We start from the raw sequence: 27,407 nt of genomic DNA on the forward strand, positions 1-27,407 counted from the left end.
AAAGGTTTACGCTCTGTTGTAGAATGACAGCGAGCAAATACAGATAGTAAACCAACAACCAAACCCTCGTTAATCACCAATAATAAACCACAGAGTATACCCAGTACTCTAACTAAACATAAAACATTTAACTCCTCTCCACAAGGGAAATTTGGCAGTGTGGGCACATATGCATTGTGGTCCCTCAGAGTCTTGTAGCGAGTAGATTAGGCCACTCATATACTAGCTCCAAACTCATTAGCTTAATGAGAGAGTAGCACAACTCTCAGTATCACTAATGACTAAACTCAAACCTTTTCTCTAATTACAGTTAACATTCCTTCCATCCTTCCAACCTATTGGAGGATGATGAGGGGAGGTGTGGTCTAAACATATAAGCGATCGAGAAGCGAATAATCATAAGAATAATTTCCACAGTGATTCAGTTAACTTCAGTTCATACGCTTGAGAGTTTCCAAACACTTTCTACCTCAAGAATGTAGCACTCGACATATTCAGTTCTAACCGACCCCAAGACGCTTCAACTTCGATACAGAGCAGACAGTAAACTCCGACTGCATCGAACTCTGTGTCAAAGCCAAAGCATCTTGGGGTCGGTTAGAACTGAATATGCCGAGTACTACATTTTTGAGGTAGAAAGTGTGTGGTAACTCCCAAGTGTATGTAGTGAAGTTAAATGAATCACTGTGGAAATTGTACTGATGATTACACACTTCTTGGTCGCTTATATGATTGGACTACACCTCATCTAAACCTAATCCAATAGGTTAGAAGGAATGTTAACTGTATTTACGGAAATGATTCGAGTTTAGTCATTAGTGCTACTGAGAAATGTTCTTCTCTCTCATTAAGCTCATGAGATTGGAGCGAGTATATTATTGGCATAATCTACTAGCTACAGTCTACAGTTACTATTTCACCCAAGGTGGTGACTCCCAAATGTGCTGTAGGCTGGATTACATGTTTATTCTGTAATGAAGAACATTCCATATACCACTGCACTAATTATCTTGACCGTACTACACTTGAAAAGCGACTCAAGGAATTGCATAAATGCACTAAGTACCTCAGGTTGTTTAACACCGATACATGTACAACCCAACTGCAAACCTGCAACAGGTGCGATAAAGGGCAACACTACTCAGTATTGTGTGGAGACATAAAATTAAAGTTCCCAAAGCCAAGGTGGAGGAAGAGGCTTCCATCACCGTCCTGTTATGCAAAGAACGAAAGGATATAAGTGCCGTGTCGACAAAGTCTAAGAAAAATGTGACTTTGCCAACTGCTCACCTTACAATAAAAAAACAGTATGGCTGAGGTCAACACCCACGGATTTTTTGACCAGCGGCCCCAAAAAACATTTGTCACCCAAGAAGTGGCAGATAACTTTAAATTGAAACCTTTTGCACAGGAAAAACTAAATATAACAGGGTTCCTGATCAACACAGGACCCCAAGTCTGAAAGTGGCCCAACCATTAGTATATTTAGGCGGTTATGTGCGACCTGTACAAGCCATTGTAGTAGACAAAATCCCATCCGACCAATATGATCATGGTCTAGGGACAACAGCCAAATAATTACAAGAAAGGGGAATTAAGTTGCCTGATAACAAAATCACGTCTGACCATTCTTCAGCATTGGATTCCTTGTACGTTCAGAATATTACCATAAATTCTCACTAGACAATTCATCACTCTAAAAAGCAGGAAATCAACCTGTTATTGTCTGTGGGAGGCAATTTGCTCACTGGTTAAGTTTTGAGTTTGAAACAACCCACATCTTTAGACAACCAACATGTCAACCTAGAGGTGGTGGCGTTACTAGGTTGAGAACAGTCACCACTTAAATTCAGAGACTTGTCTCTGAAGATTCAAGGAATTCGGAGATCCCTCTGTACATAAATTATAAAATCTAGCCACCTTAGGGATCGTCCCTGAACAACCTAGACCAGATGACGACTGGACATGCAATCAATACCTGGACTCATTTGTCTACTGGGACAACCAATACTGGGTCAGGTTACCATGGAAGCTGAATCATCTTTAGATGCCAGTAAATCATTTCACGATTTACTGGCATCAATTAAGGTCTTAGGTATTGCACTTAAATAGTCAACCTGGGAACCTGAAATTGTACCAGGGCATAGTACAACAACAACTCTATAACAAATTCATCGAAGTTGTACCCAATGATGGCCCCAAGGAAGGACACTATTGTTATGAACCTCAGGTACCCAAGTGAGGTAGGTGCCTTGTGAGAGTTATTCTACCCACCTGACTATAGTTAGAAGTCTGGGAAAGGAACTGAATAGAGTAAACGTCGGTGAATTAGGACCGAAAAGAAAACCAACAGAGTACAAGCACCTCATAGAAGTGAGTGAGAGTCAAAATGTCAAAATGTTTACATTTTGTTACGTGACGTGACGCAGATGGAAGTCGTAATGCGTCACTTGAGTTGCTACAGTCGTCAGGAATGGACGTACGTCGGATTCCTCCTGGGAAGAAGGAACAATATAGTTCCCAGTTTAGTGGATGAGTGAAGGCTACATATTACAAAGTGTGAGGGAAATGCCTGGGACGTCGTAAGTCATTTCTCAGTGATCAGGAATAATATTAGGGACGGCCTGAAGCCTACATGATGGTCGTATACTCTGTGGACCCTAATGTGTGTTATCCTTCGGGTGGAAGACAGTAAGCAGGTGTTTCTCTGTGAAGCCTGCCAGGCGACATCGTGCTCTCAAGACAAGACTGAAGGGAAGCTTCGAGAGACAGTCCAAAAGGATTTTGGTGGACGATCAAGCGTAGCGCCATTATGGAGCGCCCAGGGCGAGTGTCGCCAGATCGTCACTTTCTGCACGGAGTGCACTTAATTAGTTGATAGTCTATTATTGATCGATCGTGTGCCCGGTGATCATAAGAGACGTTTACGAACATTTGTTAGATATTTCATGAAGATAGTAAGAATATATAAGGAATTAGAGACGATGGGACATGTTGGAGGTGAGAGTGACGCATGCTTGCTCTCCGGAGGTCAGTGAGCGACCAAGCAGGGTTGCCAGATCCAAACTGCTGAAAGTAGCGAGCTGAAGGTCTAAAAGTAGCGAATTTGTAATAAGAATAGCCCAATTTTTTGTTTAGTGACTAATACGGGTTTCAAAGTAATATATTATGATATATAGAGTACATAAAACGATTTTAATTGTTTTGTTAATATTATCTCTGCATATATATATTTAATCAATATGATAATAGGATAACTTACCAATATTTACTGTATGAAGCATAATAAGTGTGGAGTCCTTCCACGTCTTTACAGTTGAAGATTATCAAGATCTTGATCTGCATCCACAACCTCGTTCTTGTATATTGCAGACTCATATTTAAGCATTGACATGAGTGGTTCAAATGACGAGCAACAAGTTACATATTCTTAAAGATATGTTTTAATTCTCAAGATTGATGTCAAAAACTCAAGTTTCATTCGATTTCTCAGTTTAGTTTTCACAGACGTTACTCTCAAAAATACCCGTTCAACCAGGACATTACTGATTGGCAAGCTGTATATTTTCGAGGCAAACTGGGCGAGGTCAATCACTATAGGATCGCCAGCAGCGTTCTTAACAGTTATTGTCTTGGTCTAAAGTGACGATTCAGATGTCGGAATTTGTCCCTCACAAATGTTGGACTAGTCATTGGTTAACAGTAGGGGCCGCTGACTTTCAATTTCAATAAGCTTAGATTGGTCAGCTAATACTAATGTTAGTTTTGAAAATGGTGGCCGTGTGTGGCTAAGGCATATGACAGGTAACAGATTTTTCACCTTTTTTAAAGTTTCAACATTACTAAGAATACGAGAAAGAAGCTATTTGCAAGCTTTCACTAAAAAAATATCGCATCTTTCTTTAATAATTTGAAACTTTTCCTGGGTTATAAAATTGTTTAGTCTGTTAGTGGCCCGAAGTGTTGAAAATTCGTAACCAAAGTCAACTTTCTCCAGGGGCAGATACATAGAAATGTAGTCCAAATTAACATGAAGCTTTGCATGATGAGGATGCACGATTCTTCTGAGTATTCCAGGAGTGAATTTTTCTAAGACAGTGTGAAGGCTATACTGATCTGCTTCATCTTTTTGATAAAGTAAATTCATCCTTTCAAAATCATTTAGGATTGGTTTGAGACATGTGAAATATAGCCCATTGGAGGGATCAGCGTACATTGAAAATAGTTGCCTTGTAACATATTTATCACAAGAGGAAAAAAACTATTTGGTAATGAGTGGTTAAAGAATCCCACTGATCTAACAGCCGCTTTACATTACCACTCCTTGCCAACCATCGTCTTCCTGACAAAGGTATTAACTGTAAGGGATCTTTCCAATCATTTATCAATCTGGAAATTTCTAGATAACTTTCTCCCCTTAATGAAGATCTGTTTAACCAGGTGTAGCTTTTGAGATGAAGTATTAATTACAATTAAGGTTGGGAAATCTATGGCCCCTGGGGAGGATTGATTACCTTGCCTTGCGGTTACTTTTTCTTTCGAAGATTCCTAGTATCAATGCCCCCAGGGGGCCGGTCTGGGACCAGGCCTCCTGGGGTAAGTGGTCTAGTCAGTCAGGCTGTTGGACGCGGCTGTGATTTGTACACATTATATTATTAAAGCATAAATAATCATCGTTGAGTTTTTTAATATTAATAGCCCAAAGTAGCCCAACTTGCTTTTAAACTAGCCCAAAAAGTCGCAAGTAGCGAAATTAAAAATATGGGAGCGCGGGGTTCTCAAAAGTAGCCCAATTCGCTACTTGTGGCCCAATCTGGCAACCCTGCGACTTGGGGGCTAAGCCCCAGGGGTACGCCTCAAAGGTTGATTTCGGTGTGAACTCGCCTAGGAATGGGGGAGGACCCATCTCAGAAAGACCGGTAAGGAGATGTCGGATGGCGATATTAATGTAAATATATATTAATTATGTGTTGCTAGGGAAATTGTTATTAGGGTTTGGTAATGGAATTAGGTTTGTGTGGGGGGAGAAGTTCGTGAAGGAGCTCCGTGTCTGATGAAGATTACATGGTGAACTTCAGTAGTGGAGCAGAGCTTCAGTGTTAATATAGAACTTCGAGTGTAGTGGATCTACACGTGTCGTTATTGAAGCTTGTTACGGACCCGAGCCCAACGTCCGAGCACGGAGCAGTGACGACCACGCCATCTGTGGGTCAGCTCCCGAAACCCCCTCCAAATGGACGGCGCCATCAAGTGAGGACAGGAAATACCAGCCACAAGGGCTAGTTTCCCGTCCTAATCAGCTCATAACACAGCCGCTGCTGACCTCTGGTGAGGTGGCGCTCAGACAGCAACGCCATCTATGGATTGGATAGGTGGGCGTTTGGGTCTGAGCCGGTAAGTGACGTGCCCTAGTGTGTAATCGTTACTGATGACGTGTCTGATTACAGAGTCGACCTGGTACTGCTGTAAGGGAAATTGGAGCAGTCTACCCAAGGCAGCCGACTGGTCTCCAAGTGTTTGCTGAAGCAACTGTGAGTCAACCCCCCCGGATGAACACTGTGGTGTTACCCTGCCTGTGAAGTGGCAGTTGAAGGATTGTAGTACCCGGGACTGACTGGTGGAGACGCTTAATCACTGGGGTGTTGTGGCGAGGAGAGTGGTCTGTGGGATCACACGAAGCTCCTGACTAGGGTTCGCGACCTTAGTATCGATCGTGGAGTGGCCTAACCAGCGTCGCTGATTGGAACCTGCCAGCTACCGGCTGGACTTGTGGTTGATGGCCTCCACGACGGTGCCCCCAGTGGAACTGTGATTTGGCTGGCCTGTGGCCAGGGTAGACTCGTCAGGATCGAAGGATTCATCATAAGGCCACAAGAGCACCAAGAGCTTAGCTTCGTGAGCACCGTGAACGTCCAGGGTCTTCAGAAGAAGACTACGTTGTGCATTCTAGTGTTTATACCCCCCCCCCCCCGTGTAATCGTTTATATAGTATTTATGGGGATGGTATTAATTATATTATATTAAGTTTTTGCCTTTATGTCCCTTCCCCTTTAATTTACTTGCGTTACGGATCACATCCCTTGAAAGCCACTACTAGCTTGGGGCCGGATACCCTACCTCTAACAACATCAGAGTAAGAACCCGGTTGCGACCCGAGAGGGCCGTAACAAAGCTGCTTAGAGGAACTTCACAGACATTGAGTGGGATTTCAAGTAGCAGCAGATACTGGAGAACTGCAGGAGTACCTACCTAATATTTTGAGGACCAAAAGACAGTCGTTCTTAGTGCTGGGCCTCAGGACATAGAGCGGAGGATTGTAAAGACACTTTGATATGTATGCAGGAGTGCATGAGTACATATGGCGTGAGTGATGCAATGCAAGGTGAGAAAATCTAATATTTCTTGCTGAAGAAATTCTTTATATTCTAGTTAGGCAAACCAAGCAGTGAGGAGGCAGTAGGCTAAGGGCTGAAAACTGAGCAGCAGCCTAGTGCCATTTATTTGTTTAGGCATATATATATATATATATATATATATATATATATATATATATATTTATATATATATATATATATATATATATATATATATATATATATATGCGAACAAGCCTGAATGGTCCCCAGGACAATATGCAACTGAAAACTCACACCCCAGAAGTGACTCGAACCCATACTCCCAGAAGCAACGCAACTGGTATGTACAAGACGCCTTAATCCACTTGACCATCACGACCGGACATAATGAGGTGATAGCCGAGGCTATTTGAACCACCCCACCGCCGGCACTCGGATAGTAATCTTGGGCATAGCATTTTACCAAATCACCTCATTCTTTGGGGCACACGTGAGGAACACAAATGCGAACAAGCCTGAATGGTCCCCTGGACAATATGCAACTGAAAACTCACACCCCAGAAGTGACTCGAACCCATACTCCCAGAAGCAACGCAACTGGTATGTACAAGACGCCTTAATCCACTTGACCATCACGACCGGACATAATGAGGTGATAGCCGAGGTTATTTGAACCACCCCACCGCCGGCACTCGGATAGTAATCTTGGGCATAGCATTTTACCAAATCACCTCATTCTTTGGGGCACACGTGAGGACATACCAGTACCGGTATGTCCTCACATGTCCGTGAGGACATACCGTGAGTCTTGTACATACCAGTTGCGTTGCTTCTGGGAGTATGGGTTCGAGTCACTTCTGGGGTGTGAGTTTTCAGTTGCATATTGTCCTGGGGACCATTCAGGCTTGTTCGCATTTGTGTTCCTCACGTGTGCCCCAAAGAATGAGGTGATTTGGTAAAATGCTATGCCCAAGATTACTATCCGAGTGCCGGCGGTGGGGTGGTTCAAATAGCCTCGGCTATCACCTCATTATGTCCGGTCGTGATGGTCAAGTGGATTAAGGCGTCTTGTACATACCAGTTGCGTTGCTTCTGGGAGTATGGGTTCGAGTCACTTCTGGGGTGTGAGTTTTCAGTTGCATATTGTCCTGGGGACCATTCAGGCTTGTTCGCATTTGTGTTCCTCACGTGTGCCCCAAAGAATGAGGTGATTTGGTAAAATGCTATGCCCAAGATTACTATCCGAGTGCCGGCGGTGGGGTGGTTCAAATAACCTCGGCTATCACCTCATTATGTCCGGTCGTGATGGTCAAGTGGATTAAGGCGTCTTGTACATACCAGTTGCGTTGCTTTTGGGAGTATGGGTTCGAGTCACTTCTGGGGTGTGAGTTTTCAGTTATATATATATATATATATATATATATATATATATATATATTGTGACGATAATCTCCTTCAAGAGATTGAGCCTGCTCTTCCCTCCAAAATTACGTCTTCACAATTATATAAAAAGACTATGGAAGAAATGTCCAACAACGACAACAACACCAGCAAGGCTTGCCAGGGTGAGCAGAAACGTATGCAGCCAGCCACCTGTTCGAACTCCAACCACCAAACTACCCGTTGATCGCTACGGCTCCGCTGATTGGTCGCCGGTCTGGCTGCACCTGCACTCGCCCCCCAATACTACCTGATGTCTGGGGTCGCCCCAACATCAGTCCTCAGAATGTTCCGTGCTTTCGTAGCCAGCACACCTCCCAGCTAGACTCTAGAGTGTACTGAGAGAGGTGGTGGCTTTAAGCCAATATTCCAGCACCTCCCATTTACTGTTGTATTGCACTTCTTGTTATTTCGCCTTAACGTAACTTTTCATTTTGTCATTTAAGTATTCTTATTATTTTGATTCATTGATTTTATTATAAGAATTTGTTTGTGCATTATTTTCATGTTTTAATTTATTTAACGTAATTAAAATTTCATTGTTAAAGTTTACTTGTGTTTTGTGTGTCTTCTCCTTACCTTACCACAGACGAGTTCCAGTTTTTCTATTTTTTTTTATAACTATGTGACGAGGCCATACCCCTAGCCTTAAACAGCCGCACACCAACGCGTTACCGTCACAAGTTATATGGGGGCCTGTCCTAGGAGCTTCACTCAGGTACTGGTGCCAAGTGGTAATTTATGGTAAGCGTATTTAACTTTGTTAACGTAGCTTTACTATTTTTCATTCAATTTCATTTTTTATAAGGTGCGGTGTATTGTGCATTACGAGAGTAACATATAGTGAAGGTGAGACAACTTTGGATTACGTGGTGACTGTAGGCCTCAGTCATACTCTTAATTGGTCATCTCTCCCTCCATGTTATTACTCGTATTTACCATCTATGTCCCTTGAATATTTCTCATTCTGACAGATCATCATATTGGTACCCTGGTACTGTGGTCTGCCCCGGGTCAAGAGTACCCAATCTTCTGCAATCTGACTGTAGGAGGACAAAGAGGGCCATAGTTCCTCTAGCTCGAACTTTAGTTGCTGAATTGGGACCTCAGCAGCAGTTCTCGTCACCAGTTGACACCTCGCACCCCTACACGTCAGTCAGAGATGATGATACATACAACGGTAGGGAATTAGCTTATTTTTTCAGAGCACAAAAGTTCGCTAATTCTGTAAGTATCATATTAAATTCAGTGGGAAAAACTTGCTTTATGTCCTTTAGAGACTCGGCAAGGTATGCCTACATCCTTGGACTACCAATTTTACTTTTGAAGCATTTAACTGTTTCATTTGTTTTCGAAACTTTGTTTCATTTGTTAGTAGGATTTTCTTGCCCTTATTCTCTTACATGAGTACCGGGTACAAGATTTCCTGCGCCCTTGATTTCATTTAATCATTTAATATCTTTCACTTAACGTTAATTGTTAAAGATCACACAGGATAGGTACCAGTTGCCACGTTGTCCTGTTTCTGACATTTCATTATTGAACATTCGTGTACCTTTATTTGCTAATTTCACCATGTTTCGTCTCCAAACTTTCCGTGCAAATCCAGCAGGTGAAATAGGGACTTTGAGTCGTGCCAAGAGGACTGAACTACAAACTCTTGCACATGAGTATCAACTAGAAGTTCCCTACCAAGCCAACAAAAATGACCTACACAACCTGTTGCTGGATTACTATTTAGAGCAAGGTAAGATAGACTCTGAAACTCATGAAACTTACTATATTGCAGATAAAACTGACTTGGCAACGATGAAACTTAAACTAGAGCTGGCTAAGATTGAACGTGAGCAGCAAAAGGAAGCCCGCGAACAGCAAAGGGAAGCCCTCGAACAACAAGAACGAGCTGCTGCCATACGAAGAGAAGAACAAGAACGAGAAATCACCCTCAGAGAACGCGAAGCTGCTTTGAGGAGAGAAGAACACGAACGTGGACTCGCCCTCCAGGAACGTGAGGTTGCACTACTCCAGGAGCGGGAACGAGTACAGCTTGAAACACTCCAGGAGCGGGAACGAGTACAGCTTGAAACCAAACGACGCGAGTTGGAGATGCAACGCGAACATGACAAGCAACAAGCGACTCTGGCTCTAGAGTGTCGTCAACGTGAAATCGCCTTGGAAACTTCACACTTCACTCAACGCCAACAAGCTACTGCCAATCTTCCCGTCAGTTTTAATATATCACATGCAAGTAAGTTAATGCCATCCTTTGTAGAAGCAGAAGTTGATGTGTTCTTTACCACCTTTGAAACCCTTGCTAATCAACTCAGTTGGCCTGTCGACCAATGGGCCACACTTCTCAGAGTCCATCTTACAGGTAGAGCTGCAGTCACACTCAGTACTTTGGCGTCTGAGAATGACTACTACACTCTGAAACAAGCAGTGTTGGACGCCTACCTCCTCTCTACTGAAAGTTATAGAAGGAAATTCCGTGACCACCTGAAGGCAAGTACCACTACCTTCCTCGAGTTTGCTAACACGAAACGGAGGTATTTCATGAAATGGCTGGAAGCAGCACATGTCTCTACTTTTACAGAACTCGTCAACCTGATGCTTGTTGAAGAATTCTTGAGACGTGTGCCGCCTCCTGTCCGCCTCTACTTAGCAGATAAAGAAGAAACCGACTACCTGAAGTGTGCTAAGTCGGCTGACACTTACAGCCTCATCCACCGGCTGACACCTGAACCATCCTCCAGTAAGAAGTCGTGGTACAGTTACGAGAAGGTGAGCCCCGACCAAGCTGGTTCACAACTGTACTGCAAATATTGTAGACTCTATGGACATACCATAGACAAGTGTGGTAAGTCTCAATACAAGGGAACCACTGACCAACAACGACCCAAACCAACTCCTCCTAAGTCCGGTAAGCCTGTGATGAATGTTGGTGTTGATGTTAATGATCTTTCTCTTTTCAGTAACCACCTGTATACTGGAACTGTCTCTGCCAACGGTTCAAATCCGGAGGGACGTTTCAAATTGAAGATCTTGAGGGACACAGCGGCTCTACAATCGATCATCTTGAAGTCAGCTGTGCCCAACATAGTCTACACCGGGGAAACAGTCTTCATCACTGACCTCACTGCTACTACTCCATACCCTCTCGCCAGAGTCCACCTGGATTGTCCCTACGTGAACGGGGAAGTCCAAGTCGCCGTCAGGGAAAAGCCTTTTCCCATGCCTGGAGTGCAACTTCTCCTAGGCAACGACTTGGCAGAAGACCTGCAACCGACCAACCTGATCGTCATGGACAAACCCCAGGTGTGTAACTCTGTGCCAATAAATCCTATTCTCGAGTATGTTCCAGCAGAGGTTCAAGAGAGTGATGAAGTTTCTCCTCCGGTTCTCGTGACCACCCGTGCACAAGCCGCACGTCCACAGCCAGCTGACTCTACTGCTACCGCTGTCCCTCAAGACCCTCAGAAACTACCCCCGCATCTGACCAAGTTGGAGTTCCGTAAGTTGCAGAGGGAAGATCTTACTTTAACACCATTGTTTTTCCAGGCTGAGACTCAACCCGACAGTATTCCTGGGTTCTTCCTAGAGAACGACTTGCTCTACCGCAGATATAGACCCAGTAAACTGAAGGAGGAGGACGATTGGGCCAACACCGAACAACTTGTGATTCCCACCAGCCTGCGGCCCACTATTCTACACCTGGCCCATGGAGCATTCTCCCACTACGGCTTCAACAAGACTTACCATGGGATTCGCCAAGACTACTACTGGCCAGGTATGGTAAACAACGTCAAACAGTACGTAAAACAGTGTCATACATGTCAGATGGCAGGCAAACCGAACGTATCCATTCCCAGAGCACCACTGATTCCCATACAGGTGCCTGCGGAACCTTTCCACAGACTCATAATAGACTGTGTTGGTCCTTTACCTCGGACCAGTTCAGGTAACGCCTACATCCTAACCATCCTGTGTCCTACCACCAGATTTCCCATAGCAGTTCCAGTGAAGAACATCACGGCTGCTACGGTTATCAAACATCTATTGAAGATCTTCACTCAATACGGATTTCCCAGGGAGATTCAAAGTGACTGTGGCACCAACTTCACCAGTGATCTCTTCAAAAGGACACTGGAGGAGTTCAACATCAAACAGGTATTGTCCAGCCCCTATCATCCTGCTTCACAGGGTTCTCTTGAACGTAGTCATCAGACCATCAAAGCACTCTTGAAAAAGTTTTGTAGTGAAACCTCAAAGGATTGGGATAAGCAGATTGACCTAATAATGTGTATTTTCAGAAGTCTCCCCAATGAGTCCCTAGGAGTATCTCCTTATGAGATGCTCTACGGCCGTAAGTGCCGTACTCCCCTTAAGGCTTTCAAAGACTCTCTCAGAGATGCCACCTTCAGTGAGCATCAGAATGTGCCCCAGTTTCTTCAAAACCTTCAACACATTCTAGAGAGAGTCCACCGCTTTGCCCATGATAATCTATTGAAAGCCCAGGTGAGAATGAAGACTCATTACGACCAGACCAGCAAAGTAAGAAAATTCAAGCCGGGAGACTTCGTCCTTGCTTATTTCCCTATCCCAGGTTCACCTTTACAAAACAGATTTTCAGGACCCTACAGCGTCAAAGAGTGCAGAAGCAACAACACATACGTCATAGAGACTCCAGATAGGCGGCGGAAGACCCAGCTGTGCCACGTCAACCTCCTGAAGCAATATAATGGTACTCCTCCCACTGTCTTGATTAATTGTTCTACCTTCACAGAACCCTACATCCACAGTGAGACCATCCCGGCTTCTTCTCCCGAAAGCACTGACAAGGAGTCGGCGCTTTCTAATTCCAAAATCCTTAATGATCTTCCCAAATGCTTTCAGGATAATAATCGTGCTCCTATGCCCTCTTCTAATTCCACTCTCACCTCGTCAGATAAGCCCTACATCCTCCATGTCGACGCCAATGGTACCGACGATGGTGGTGTCGTGATGCAGCAACGAGGCGAGAAGAATTCACCTGTCAGCGACTACTGCTACAAGGAACGACGGAACAATTGGCAAGGAGCTACTCTTCCTCATCCTGAAGCTTCAGCACTTCACTCCACCCCTGAAAAGTGCTCGGTCCACCATCAACACGGACCACACCACCCTACACCTCCTGCAGCACGCCCACTTCTCATCTCAACGTCTTCTACTATGGGCTTGCTAACTGCAGAAATTCAACCTGGAGACACGCTATACCAAGAGTCTGACAACATCTTAGCACCTGATCTCTCCAGAGTTTATGAAGTAGAAGCAACTCCATCCATTACTCCACCACATAACGACGTACTTCTTCCAGAACCGCAGGCTTCGGGGGAGAGTTGTGACGATAATCTCCTTCAAGAGATTGAGCCTGCTCTTCCCTCCAAAATTACGTCTTCACAATTATATAAAAAGACTATGGAAGAAATGTCCAACAACGACAACAACACCAGCAAGGCTTGCCAGGGTGAGCAGAAACGTATGCAGCCAGCCACCTGTTCGAACTCCAACCACCAAACTACCCGTTGATCGCTACGGCTCCGCTGATTGGTCGCCGGTCTGGCTGCACCTGCACTCGCCCCCCAATACTACCTGATGTCTGGGGTCGCCCCAACATCAGTCCTCAGAATGTTCCGTGCTTTCGTAGCCAGCACACCTCCCAGCTAGACTCTAGAGTGTACTGAGAGAGGTGGTGGCTTTAAGCCAATATTCCAGCACCTCCCATTTACTGTTGTATTGCACTTCTTGTTATTTCGCCTTAACGTAACTTTTCATTTTGTCATTTAAGTATTCTTATTATTTTGATTCATTGATTTTATTATAAGAATTTGTTTGTGCATTATTTTCATGTTTTAATTTATTTAACGTAATTAAAATTTCATTGTTAAAGTTTACTTGTGTTTTGTGTGTCTTCTCCTTACCTTACCACAGACGAGTTCCAGTTTTTCTATTTTTTTTTATAACTATGTGACGAGGCCATACCCCTAGCCTTAAACAGCCGCACACCAACGCGTTACCGTCACAATATATATATATATATATATATATATATATATATATGCGGAAAATCCACAGAGAAATATGAAATGAGGTGAACGTTTCGGCTTGTTAAAGCCTTTGTCAACACCAGACTGACTAAGGAAAAATTCTGTTCCCAATTAGGAACAGAATTGAACAATTATTTCTAATTGAACAATTTATTAATTGAACAATTGTTCCTAATTAGGAACAGAACATGAACAATTAGGAATAATTCTGTTCCTAATTGTCCAAGTCGATTTGTTCATGCGTTCAAAAATCTCAAAAAAGATAGTTCATTACATATTACCAAGGCTGATAAGTCAAATGCAGTAGTTATTATGAATAAAGATGACTATGTCCGAAAAATGGAGTTACTCTTGGAAGACAGGGATACTTATCTATTGGTTAACAGAGATCCTACTGAAAAAGTGATTGCACATTTTAACAAAACTCTTAAAACTGTGTGTAAAGGCGATAAAGAGTTGATATCTAGGCTAACAAGTCGATTCCCCTCTCTTCCTTACATGTATGGTCTTATAAAAACTCATAAGCCATATAATCCGGCAAGGGCGATTATTAGTTCAATTGGTTCGGCGGCTTATAAACTCTCTAAGTGGTTAGTCAAAGTTTTGTCCCCTATAGTTGGTACTATTTCCAACTCACACTTGACAAACAATGTGGACTTAGTTAATAAGCTATCCACACTGAATTTAAATTTTGATTTTAAACTTATAAGTTTCGATGTGACCGCTTTATTCACTAAAGTTCCTGTTGATGATCTGTTAGAATTTCTACGTGAGGAACTGCCTAAATATAATTTGAGCTTGCAGACCAATAAAGTATTGGAACTTATTAAATTGTGTATAAAAGACAATTATTTTAGTTTTAATGGAAAATTTTTCAAACAAACATTTGGTATGGCGATGGGCAATCCCCTGTTCCCAGTTTTAAGCATTTTGTATATGGAATTCTTTGAAACAAAAATTTTATCCAGGATTATCCCGGCTAATGTAGTTTGGTTTAGGTATGTTGATGATATTTTGTGCTTATGGCCGTGCAACAAAGACCAGATAGTTTTTTCTTAATGAACTCAATTCTTTGGTACCTTCAATAAAATTCACTTGTGAGACTGAGGAGAATGGTACTCTTCCGTTTTTGGACATTATGATTCATAGAGTCACTAGAAAGTTCAAATTTAATGTGTATAGGAAACCTACCAACGTGGGGTCGTATGTTCATTTTTATTCGAATCATCATAGTAAAGTTAAACAGGCAGTATTTTCAGGAATGTTTCTACGAGCTTTGAGGGTTTGCAGCCCTGAGTTTTTTGATGAAGAGATTGCTAAAATATATGAAATTGGGAAGAGTTTACAATATCCTAAGAGGTTTTTGGATTTCTCGTTTGTACAAGCAGCGCGTACGTTTTATAATCACGTCCCTAAGGCGAAACCAAAAATTATTAACTCATTAGTGGTACCTTATGCGAGTGGACTTGAAAAATTGTCTCTGATTTTTAAGAAACTTAATATAAATTTGGTGTTCACTAATAGTACGATCAAATCCAATTTAATAAAAAACTCCCCTGACACAGCAGGTTGTGTGTATTCGATTCCCTGCAATGATTGTGATTCTGTGTACCTTGGACAAACAGGAAAGTCCTTACAATTGCGGTTGTCACAACATGCTTATAGTATTAGAACTGCCCAAACGTCTAATGCATTGTATCTACATACGAGTTTATGCGATCACAATATTAACTGGAATGGGGCAAAAAGCATTACCAATTGTGGGGATTTCGTGGAACGGAATTTGATTGAGTCTGCTCTAATCAGTCAGTGTCCAAATCTTCTTAATGTTAGTACTGGTATGTACAAACTTGATCCATTTTTAAGTTAAAATATTGCACAACAGTTTAAGAAACAATTCTGATAGAGAGGCTCACAATGTCTCATTATAATTGTATATTCATATATTGTGTGTTCATGAGGCTTTTCTTTAATCTTTCATCCTTATTCTCTGACCGCTTAATCCTCTTTGACCATTCTAAGCTAAGCTATACCTGTTTTTGGTTAATTCTTTCCCTAGGGATGGGTTGGTCAGGTGTCGGCCTATATATCCTCCCCCTTCCCTTCTCCTTAGTCAGTCTGGTGTTGACAAAGGCTTTAACAAGCCGAAACGTTCACCTCATTTCATATTTCTATGATATATATCTGCTATCTCTGTATCTATATATATATATATATATAACTGAAAACTCACACCCCAGAAGTGACTCGAACCCATACTCCCAGAAGCAACGCAACTGGTATGTACAAGACGCCTTAATCCACTTGACCATCACGACCGGACAAAATGAGGTGATAGCCGAGGCTATTTGAACCACCCCACCGCCGGCACTCGGATAGTTATCTTGGGCATAGCATTTTACCAAATCACCTCATTCTTAGTTCAAATAGCCTCGGCTATCACCTCATTTTGTCCGGTCGTGATGGTCAAGTGGATTAAGGCGTCTTGTACATACCAGTTGCGTTGCTTCTGGGAGTATGGGTTCGAGTCACTTCTGGGGTGTGAGTTTTCAGTTGCATATTGTCCAGGGGACCATTCTGGCTTGTTCGCATTTGTGTTCCTCACGTGTGCCCCTAAGAATGAGGTGATTTGGTAAAATGCTATGCCCAAGATAACTATCCGAGTGCCGGCGGTGGGGTGGTTCAAATAGCCTCGGCTATCACCTCATTTTGTCCGGTCGTGATGGTCAAGTGGATTAAGGCGTCTTGTACATACCAGTTGCGTTGCTTCTGGGAGTATGGGTTCGAGTCACTTCTGGGGTGTGAGTTTTCAGTTGCATATTGTCCAGGGGACCATTCTGGCTTGTTCGCATTTGTGTTCCTCACGTGTGCCCCTAAGAATGAGGTGATTTGGTAAAATGCTATGCCCAAGATAACTATCCGAGTGCCGGCGGTGGGGTGGTTCAAATAGCCTCGGCTATCACCTCATTTTGTCCGGTCGTGATGGTCAAGTGGATTAAGGCGTCTTGTACATACCAGTTGCGTTGCTTCTGGGAGTATGGGTTCGAGTCACTTCTGGGGTGTGAGTTTTCAGTTGCATATTGTCCAGGGGACCATTCTGGCTTGTTCGCATATATATATATATATATATATATATATATATATATATATATATATATATATATATATATATATATATATATATATATATATATATATATATATATATATATATATATATATATTTTGGTAGCAGTCTTTCCTGTAGACATATATTATTAAATATGACCGAAAAAGTAAGATTAATAATTCTAACACGAATTTTCTCAATCTTTCGTACATTACGCTTCACTGTTGGAGGTAAATCAAAAATCAATTCTCCAAAATTCATTTTTATTTCTAGTCTGACGCCACACGGGCGCGTTTCGTAAAACTTATTACATTTTCAAAGACTTTAGTTCACAAATACACAACTGAATAGAACTTACGTATCTCCGATTTTATATCTACATTTGAGTGAGGTGGAAGGGGTGATGTGGCATTAACACAAGACAGAACAAAGTGTGGTATTAATAGGGTATTAATTTCATCAACACAAGACAGAACAAGAGTATTAATAGGGTATTAATTTCATCAACACAAGACAGAACACGAAACAATGGATATTGAATAGAAGTGTTTGTAGAAAGCCTATTGGTCCATATTTCTTGATGCTTCTATATTGGAGCGGAGTCTTGAGGTGGGTAGAATATAGTTGTGCAATAATTGGCTGTTGATTGCTGGTGTTGACTTCTTGATGTGTAGTGCCTCGCAAACGTCAAGCCGTCTGCTATCGCTGTATCTATCGATGATTTCTGTGTTGTTTACTAGGATTTCTCTGGCGATGGTTTGGTTGTGGGAAGAGATTATATGTTCCTTAATGGAGCCCTGTTGCTTATGCATCGTTAAACGCCTAGAAAGAGATGTTGTTGTCTTGCCTATATACTGGGTTTTTTGGAGCTTACAGTCCCCAAGTGGGCATTTGAAGGCATAGACGACGTTAGTCTCAACAGCGACTGCCCAGACAGGTACAAGAGGAGTGTTGTTAACGCATATGTCGACCGTGCTCTCAGCCACAGCTCAGAATGGAAGCAAGTCGACGAAGAACTCTGTAGGGTAAGGCAGGTCCTAGTCAACAACGGCTTCTCCAATGGTTTCGTCGAAGACATCATAAGAAGGAAAGTGAAAAGCCATGCAACCTCTGAAGAGACAACTAACACAGCACCTATACCCCCTATTAGACTATTTTACAGGAACTTCTTTTCCACAGCTCATAAAACGGAGGAAAGGGTCCTGAAAGATATTGTTAATAGAAACGTTATCCCTACAGACAAAAATCACAGGATACAACTGACGATTTACTATAAAACCAGAAAAACGGCCAGCCTACTCATGAGAAACTCTCCAGACACAAAACAGAACGCTTTAAAAGAGACTAACGTCGTCTATGCCTTCAAATGCCCACTTGGGGACTGTAAGCTCCAAAAAACCCAGTTTATAGGCAAGACAACAACATCTCTTTCTAGGCGTTTAACGATGCATAAGCAACAGGGCTCCATTAAGGAACATATAATCTCTTCCCACAACCAAACCATCGCCAGAGAAATCCTAGTAAACAACACAGAAATCATCGATAGATACAGCGATAGCAGACGGCTTGACGTTTGCGAGGCACTACACATCAAGAAGTCAACACCAGCAATCAACAGCCAATTATTGCACAACTATATTCTACCCACTTCAAGACTCCGCTCCAATATAGAAGCATCAAGAAATATGGACCAATAGGCTTTCTACAAACACTTCTATTCAATATCCATTGTTTCGTGTTCTGTCTTGTGTTGATGAAATTAATACCCTATTAATACTCTTGTTCTGTCTTGTGTTGATGAAATTAATACCCTATTAATACCAAACTTTGTTCTGTCTTGTGTTAATGCCACATCACCCCTTCCACCTCACTCAAATGTAGATATAAAATCGGAGATACGTAAGTTCTATTCAGTTGTGTATTTGTGAACTAAAGTCTTTGAAAATGTAATAAGTTTTACGAAACGCGCCCGTGTCGCGTCAGACTAGAAATAAAAATGAATTTTGGAGAATTGATTTTTGATTTACCTCCAACAGTGAAGCGTAATGTACGAAAGATTGAGAAAATTCGTGTTAGAATTATTAATCTTACTTTTTCGGTCATATATAATAATATATATATATATATATATATATATATATATATATATATATAACTGAAAACTCACACCCCAGAAGTGACTCGAACCCATACTCCCAGAAGCAACGCAACTGGTATGTACAAGACGCCTTAATCCACTTGACCATCACGACCGGACATAATGAGGTGATAGCCGAGGCTATTTGAACCACCCCACCGCCGGCACTCGGATAGTTATCTTGGGCATAGCATTTTACCAAATCACCTCATTCTTAGGGGCACACGTGAGGAACACAAATGCGAACAAGCCAGAATGGTCCCCTGGACAATATGCAACTGAAAACTCACACCCCAGAAGTGACTCGAACCCATACTCCCAGAAGAAACGCAACTGGTATGTACAAGACGCCTTAATCCACTTGACCATCACGACCGGACATAATGAGGTGATAGCCGAGGCTATTTGAACCACCCCACCGCCGGCACTCGGATAGTTATCTTGGGCATAGCATTTTACCAAATCACCTCATTCTTAGGGGCACACGTGAGGAACACAAATGCAAACAAGCCAGAATGGTCCCCTGGACAATATGCAACTGAAAACTCACACCCCAGAAGTGACTCGAACCCATACTCCCAGAAGCAACGCAACTGGTATGTACAAGACGCCTTAATCCACTTGACCATCACGACCGGACATAATGAGGTGATAGCCGAGGCTATTTGAACCACCCCACCGCCGGCACTCGGATAGTTATCTTGGGCATAGCATTTTACCAAATCACCTCATTCTTAGGGGCACACGTGAGGAACACAAATGCGAACAAGCCAGAATGGTCCCCTGGACAATATGCAACTGAAAACTCACACCCCAGAAGTGACTCGAAACCATACTCCCAGAAGCAACGCAACTGGTATGTACAAGACGCCTTAATCCACTTGACCATCACGACCGGACATAATGAGGTGATAGCCGATGCTATTTGAACCACCCCACCGCCGGCACTCGGATAGTTATCTTGGGCATAGCATTTTACCAAATCACCTCATTCTTAGGGGCACACGTGAGGAACACAAATGCGAACAAGCCAGAATGGTCCCCTGGACAATATGCAACTGAAAACTCACACCCCAGAAGTGACTCGAACCCATACTCCCAGAAGCAACGCAACTGGTATGTACAAGACGCCTTAATCCACTTGACCATCACGACCGGACATAATGAGGTGATAGCCGAGGCTATTTGAACCACCCCACCGCCGGCACTCGGATAGTTATCTTGGGCATAGCATTTTACCAAATCACCTCATTCTTAGGGGCACACGTGAGGAACACAAATGCGAACAAGCCAGAATGGTCCCCTGGACAATATGCAACTGAAAACTCACACCCCAGAAGTGACTCGAACCCATACTCCCAGAAGCAACGCAACTGGTATGTACAAGACGCCTTAATCCACTTGACCATCACGACCGGACATAATGAGGTGATAGCCGAGGCTATTTGAACCACCCCACCGCCGGCACTCGGATAGTTATCTTGGGCATAGCATTTTACCAAATCACCTCATTCTTAGGGGCACACGTGAGGAACACAAATGCGAACAAGCCAGAATGGTCCCCTGGACAATATGCAACTGAAAACTCACACCCCAGAAGTGACTCGAACCCATACTCCCAGAAGCAACGCAACTGGTATGTACAAGACGCCTTAATCCACTTGACCATCACGACCGGACATAATGAGGTGATAGCCGAGGCTATTTGAACCACCCCACCGCCGGCACTCGGATAGTTATCTTGGGCATAGCATTTTACCAAATCACCTCATTCTTAGGGGCACACGTGAGGAACACAAATGCGAACAAGCCAGAATGGTCCCCTGGACAATATGCAACTGAAAACTCACACCCCAGAAGTGACTCGAACCCATACTCCCAGAAGCAACGCAACTGGTATGTACAAGACGCCTTAATCCACTTGACCATCACGACCGGACATAATGAGGTGATAGCCGAGGCTATTTGAACCACCCCACCGCCGGCACTCGGATAGTTATCTTGGGCATAGCATTTTACCAAATCACCTCATTCTTAGGGGCACACGTGAGGAACACAAATGCGAACAAGCCAGAATGGTCCCCTGGACAATATGCAACTGAAAACTCACACCCCAGAAGTGACTCGAACCCATACTCCCAGAAGCAACGCAACTGGTATGTACAAGACGCCTTAATCCACTTGACCATCACGACCGGACATAATGAGGTGATAGCCGAGGCTATTTGAACCACCCCACCGCCGGCACTCGGATAGTTATCTTGGGCATAGCATTTTACCAAATCACCTCATTCTTAGGGGCACACGTGAGGAACACAAATGCGAACAAGCCAGAATGGTCCCCTGGACAATATGCAACTGAAAACTCACACCCCAGAAGTGACTCGAACCCATACTCCCAGAAGCAACGCAACTGGTATGTACAAGACGCCTTAATCCACTTGACCATCACGACCGGACATAATGAGGTGATAGCCGAGGCTATTTGAACCACCCCACCGCCGGCACTCGGATAGTTATCTTGGGCATAGCATTTTACCAAATCACCTCATTCTGGGGTGGGGTGTGAGTTTTCAGTTGCATATTGTCCAGGGGACCATTCTGGCTTGTTCGCATTTGTGTTCCTCACGTGTGCCCCTAAGAATGAGGTGATTTGGTAAAATGCTATGCCCAAGATAACTATCCGAGTGCCGGCGGTGGGGTGGTTCAAATAGCCTCGGCTATCACCTCATTATGTCCGGTCGTGATGGTCAAGTGGATTAAGGCGTCTTGTACATACCAGTTGCGTTGCTTCTGGGAGTATGGGTTCGAGTCACTTCTGGGGTGTGAGTTTTCAGTTGCATATTGTCCAGGGGACCATTCTGGCTTGTTCGCATTTGTGTTCCTCACGTGTGCCCCTAAGAATGAGGTGATTTGGTAAAATGCTATGCCCAAGATAACTATCCGAGTGCCGGCGGTGGGGTGGTTCAAATAGCCTCGGCTATCACCTCATTATGTCCGGTCGTGATGGTCAAGTGGATTAAGGCGTCTTGTACATACCAGTTGCGTTGCTTCTGGGAGTATGGGTTCGAGTCACTTCTGGGGTGTGAGTTTTCAGTTGCATATTGTCCAGGGGACCATTCTGGCTTGTTCGCATTTGTGTTCCTCACGTGTGCCCCTAAGAATGAGGTGATTTGGTAAAATGCTATGCCCAAGATAACTATCCGAGTGCCGGCGGTGGGGTGGTTCAAATAGCCTCGGCTATCACCTCATTATGTCCGGTCGTGATGGTCAAGTGGATTAAGGCGTCTTGTACATACCAGTTGCGTTGCTTCTGGGAGTATGGGTTCGAGTCACTTCTGGGGTGTGAGTTTTCAGTTGCATATTGTCCAGGGGACCATTCTGGCTTGTTCGCATTTGTGTTCCTCACGTGTGCCCCTAAGAATGAGGTGATTTGGTAAAATGCTATGCCCAAGATAACTATCCGAGTGCCGGCGGTGGGGTGGTTCAAATAGCCTCGGCTATCACCTCATAATGTCCGGTCGTGATGGTCAAGTGGATTAAGGCGTCTTGTACATACCAGTTGCGTTGCTTCTGGGAGTATGGGTTCGAGTCACTTCTGGGGTGTGAGTTTTCAATTGCATATTGTCCAGGGGACCATTCTGGCTTGTTCGCATTTGTGTTCCTCACGTGTGCCCCTAAGAATGAGGTGATTTGGTAAAATGCTATGCCCAAGATAACTATCCGAGTGCCGGCGGTGGGGTGGTTCAAATAGCCTCGGCTATCACCTCATTATGTCCGGTCGTGATGGTCAAGTGGATTAAGGCGTCTTGTACATACCAGTTGCGTTGCTTCTGGGAGTATGGGTTCGAGTCACTTCTGGGGTGTGAGTTTTCAGTTGCATATTGTCCAGGGGACCATTCTGGCTTGTTCGCATTTGTGTTCCTCACGTGTGCCCCTAAGAATGAGGTGATTTGGTAAAATGCTATGCCCAAGATAACTATCCGAGTGCCGGCGGTGGGGTGGTTCAAATAGCCTCGGCTATCACCTCATTATGTCCGGTCGTGATGGTCAAGTGGATTAAGGCGTCTTGTACATACCAGTTGCGTTGCTTCTGGGAGTATGGGTTCGAGTCACTTCTGGGGTGTGAGTTTTCAGTTGCATATTGTCCAGGGGACCATTCTGGCTTGTTCGCATTTGTGTTCCTCACGTGTGCCCCTAAGAATGAGGTGATTTGGTAAAATGCTATGCCCAAGATAACTATCCGAGTGCCGGCGGTGGGGTGGTTCAAATAGCCTCGGCTATCACCTCATTATGTCCGGTCGTGATGGTCAAGTGGATTAAGGCGTCTTGTACATACCAGTTGCGTTGCTTCTGGGAGTATGGGTTCGAGTCACTTCTGGGGTGTGAGTTTTCAGTTGCATATTGTCCAGGGGACCATTCTGGCTTGTTCGCATTTGTGTTCCTCACGTGTGCCCCTAAGAATGAGGTGATTTGGTAAAATGCTATGCCCAAGATAACTATCCGAGTGCCGGCGGTGGGGTGGTTCAAATAGCCTCGGCTATCACCTCATTATGTCCGGTCGTGATGGTCAAGTGGATTAAGGCGTCTTGTACATACCAGTTGCGTTGCTTCTGGGAGTATGGGTTCGAGTCACTTCTGGGGTGTGAGTTTTCAGTTGCATATTGTCCAGGGGACCATTCTGGCTTGTTCGCATTTGTGTTCCTCACGTGTGCCCCTAAGAATGAGGTGATTTGGTAAAATGCTATGCCCAAGATAACTATCCGAGTGCCGGCGGTGGGGTGGTTCAAATAGCCTCGGCTATCACCTCATTATGTCCGGTCGTGATGGTCAAGTGGATTAAGGCGTCTTGTACATACCAGTTGCGTTGCTTCTGGGAGTATGGGTTCGAGTCACTTCTGGGGTGTGAGTTTTCAGTTGCATATTGTCCAGGGGACCATTTTGGCTTGTTCGCATTTGTGTTCCTCACGTGTGCCCCTAAGAATGAGGTGATTTGGTAAAATGCTATGCCCAAGATAACTATCCGAGTGCCGGCGGTGGGGTGGTTCAAATAGCCTCGGCTATCACCTCATTATGTCCGGTCGTGATGGTCAAGTGGATTAAGGCGTCTTGTACATACCAGTTGCGTTGCTTCTGGGAGTATGGGTTCGAGTCACTTCTGGGGTGTGAGTTTTCAGTTGCATATTGTCCAGGGGACCATTCTGGCTTGTTCGCATTTGTGTTCCTCACGTGTGCCCCTAAGAATGAGGTGATTTGGTAAAATGCTATGCCCAAGATAACTATCCGAGTGCCGGCGGTGGGGTGGTTCAAATAGCCTCGGCTATCACCTCATTATGTCCGGTCGTGATGGTCAAGTGGATTAAGGCGTCTTGTACATACCAGTTGCGTTGCTTCTGGGAGTATGGGTTCGAGTCACTTCTGGGGTGTGAGTTTTCAGTTGCATATTGTCCAGGGGACCATTCTGGCTTGTTCGCATTTGTGTTCCTCACGTGTGCCCCTAAGAATGAGGTGATTTGGTAAAATGCTATGCCCAAGATAACTATCCGAGTGCCGGCGGTGGGGTGGTTCAAATAGCCTCGGCTATCACCTCATTATGTCCGGTCGTGATGGTCAAGTGGATTAAGGCGTCTTGTACATACCAGTTGCGTTGCTTCTGGGAGTATGGGTTCGAGTCACTTCTGGGGTGTGAGTTTTCAGTTGCATATTGTCCAGGGGACCATTCTGGCTTGTTCGCATTTGTGTTCCTCACGTGTGCCCCTAAGAATGAGGTGATTTGGTAAAATGCTATGCCCAAGATAACTATCCGAGTGCCGGCGGTGGGGTGGTTCAAATAGCCTCGGCTATCACCTCATTATGTCCGGTCGTGATGGTCAAGTGGATTAAGGCGTCTTGTACATACCAGTTGCGTTGCTTCTGGGAGTATGGGTTCGAGTCACTTCTGGGGTGTGAGTTTTCAGTTGCATATTGTCCAGGGGACCATTTTGGCTTGTTCGCATTTGTGTTCCTCACGTGTGCCCCTAAGAATGAGGTGATTTGGTAAAATGCTATGCCCAAGATAACTATCCGAGTGCCGGCGGTGGGGTGGTTCAAATAGCCTCGGCTATCACCTCATAATGTCCGGTCGTGATGGTCAAGTGGATTAAGGCGTCTTGTACATACCAGTTGCGTTGCTTCTGGGAGTATGGGTTCGAGTCACTTCTGGGGTGTGAGTTTTCAATTGCATATTGTCCAGGGGACCATTCTGGCTTGTTCGCATTTGTGTTCCTCACGTGTGCCCCTAAGAATGAGGTGATTTGGTAAAATGCTATGCCCAAGATAACTATCCGAGTGCCGGCGGTGGGGTGGTTCAAATAGCCTCGGCTATCACCTCATTATGTCCGGTCGTGATGGTCAAGTGGATTAAGGCGTCTTGTACATACCAGTTGCGTTGCTTCTGGGAGTATGGGTTCGAGTCACTTCTGGGGTGTGAGTTTTCAGTTGCATATTGTCCAGGGGACCATTCTGGCTTGTTCGCATTTGTGTTCCTCACGTGTGCCCCTAAGAATGAGGTGATTTGGTAAAATGCTATGCCCAAGATAACTATCCGAGTGCCGGCGGTGGGGTGGTTCAAATAGCCTCGGCTATCACCTCATTATGTCCGGTCGTGATGGTCAAGTGGATTAAGGCGTCTTGTACATACCAGTTGCGTTGCTTCTGGGAGTATGGGTTCGAGTCACTTCTGGGGTGTGAGTTTTCAGTTGCATATTGTCCAGGGGACCATTCTGGCTTGTTCGCATTTGTGTTCCTCACGTGTGCCCCTAAGAATGAGGTGATTTGGTAAAATGCTATGCCCAAGATAACTATCCGAGTGCCGGCGGTGGGGTGGTTCAAATAGCCTCGGCTATCACCTCATTATGTCCGGTCGTGATGGTCAAGTGGATTAAGGCGTCTTGTACATACCAGTTGCGTTGCTTCTGGGAGTATGGGTTCGAGTCACTTCTGGGGTGTGAGTTTTCAGTTGCATATTGTCCAGGGGACCATTCTGGCTTGTTCGCATTTGTGTTCCTCACGTGTGCCCCTAAGAATGAGGTGATTTGGTAAAATGCTATGCCCAAGATAACTATCCGAGTGCCGGCGGTGGGGTGGTTCAAATAGCCTCGGCTATCACCTCATTATGTCCGGTCGTGATGGTCAAGTGGATTAAGGCGTCTTGTACATACCAGTTGCGTTGCTTCTGGGAGTATGGGTTCGAGTCACTTCTGGGGTGTGAGTTTTCAGTTGCATATTGTCCAGGGGACCATTCTGGCTTGTTCGCATTTGTGTTCCTCACGTGTGCCCCTAAGAATGAGGTGATTTGGTAAAATGCTATGCCCAAGATAACTATCCGAGTGCCGGCGGTGGGGTGGTTCAAATAGCCTCGGCTATCACCTCATTATGTCCGGTCATGATGGTCAAGTGGATTAAGGCGTCTTGTACATACCAGTTGCGTTGCTTCTGGGAGTATGGGTTCGAGTCACTTCTGGGGTGTGAGTTTTCAGTTGCATATTGTCCAGGGGACCATTCTGGCTTGTTCGCATATATATATATATATATATATATATATATATATATATATATATATATATATATATATATATATATATATATATATATATATATATATATATATATATATATTTATATATATATATTTTGGTAGCAGTCTTTCCTGTAGACATATATTATTAAATATGACCGAAAAAGTAAGATTAATAATTCTAACACGAATTTTCTCAATCTTTCGTACATTTTTTTTCACTGTTGGAGGTAATTAAAAAATCAATTCTCCAAAATTCATTTTTATTTCTAGTCTGACGCGACACTTGAGCGCGTTTCGTAAAACTTATTACACTTTCAAAGACTTTACACATACACAACTGAATAGAACTTTACATATCTCCGATTTGTTTATATCTACTTTTGAGTGAGGTGGATGGGGTGAATTGGTATTTAATAGGGTATTAATTTCATCAAAACAAGACAGAACACGAAACAATGGGTATTGAAATGGAAGTGATTGAAGAAAGCCTATTGGTCCATATTTCTTGATGCTTCTATATTGGAGCGGAGTCTTGAGGTGGGTAGAATATAGTTGTGCATTAGTTGGCTGTTGATTGCTGGTGTTGACTTCTTAATGTGCAGTGCCTCGCAAACGTCAAGCCGTCTGCTATCGCTGTATCTATCGATGATTTCTGTGTTGTTTACTAGGATTTCTCTGGCGATGGTTTGGTTGTGGGAAGATATTATATGTTTCTTAATGGAGC

The sequence above is a fragment of the Procambarus clarkii genome, chromosome 2 (genome assembly GCF_040958095.1).
Source record: "Procambarus clarkii isolate CNS0578487 chromosome 2, FALCON_Pclarkii_2.0, whole genome shotgun sequence".
NCBI lineage: Eukaryota > Metazoa > Arthropoda > Malacostraca > Decapoda > Cambaridae > Procambarus > Procambarus clarkii.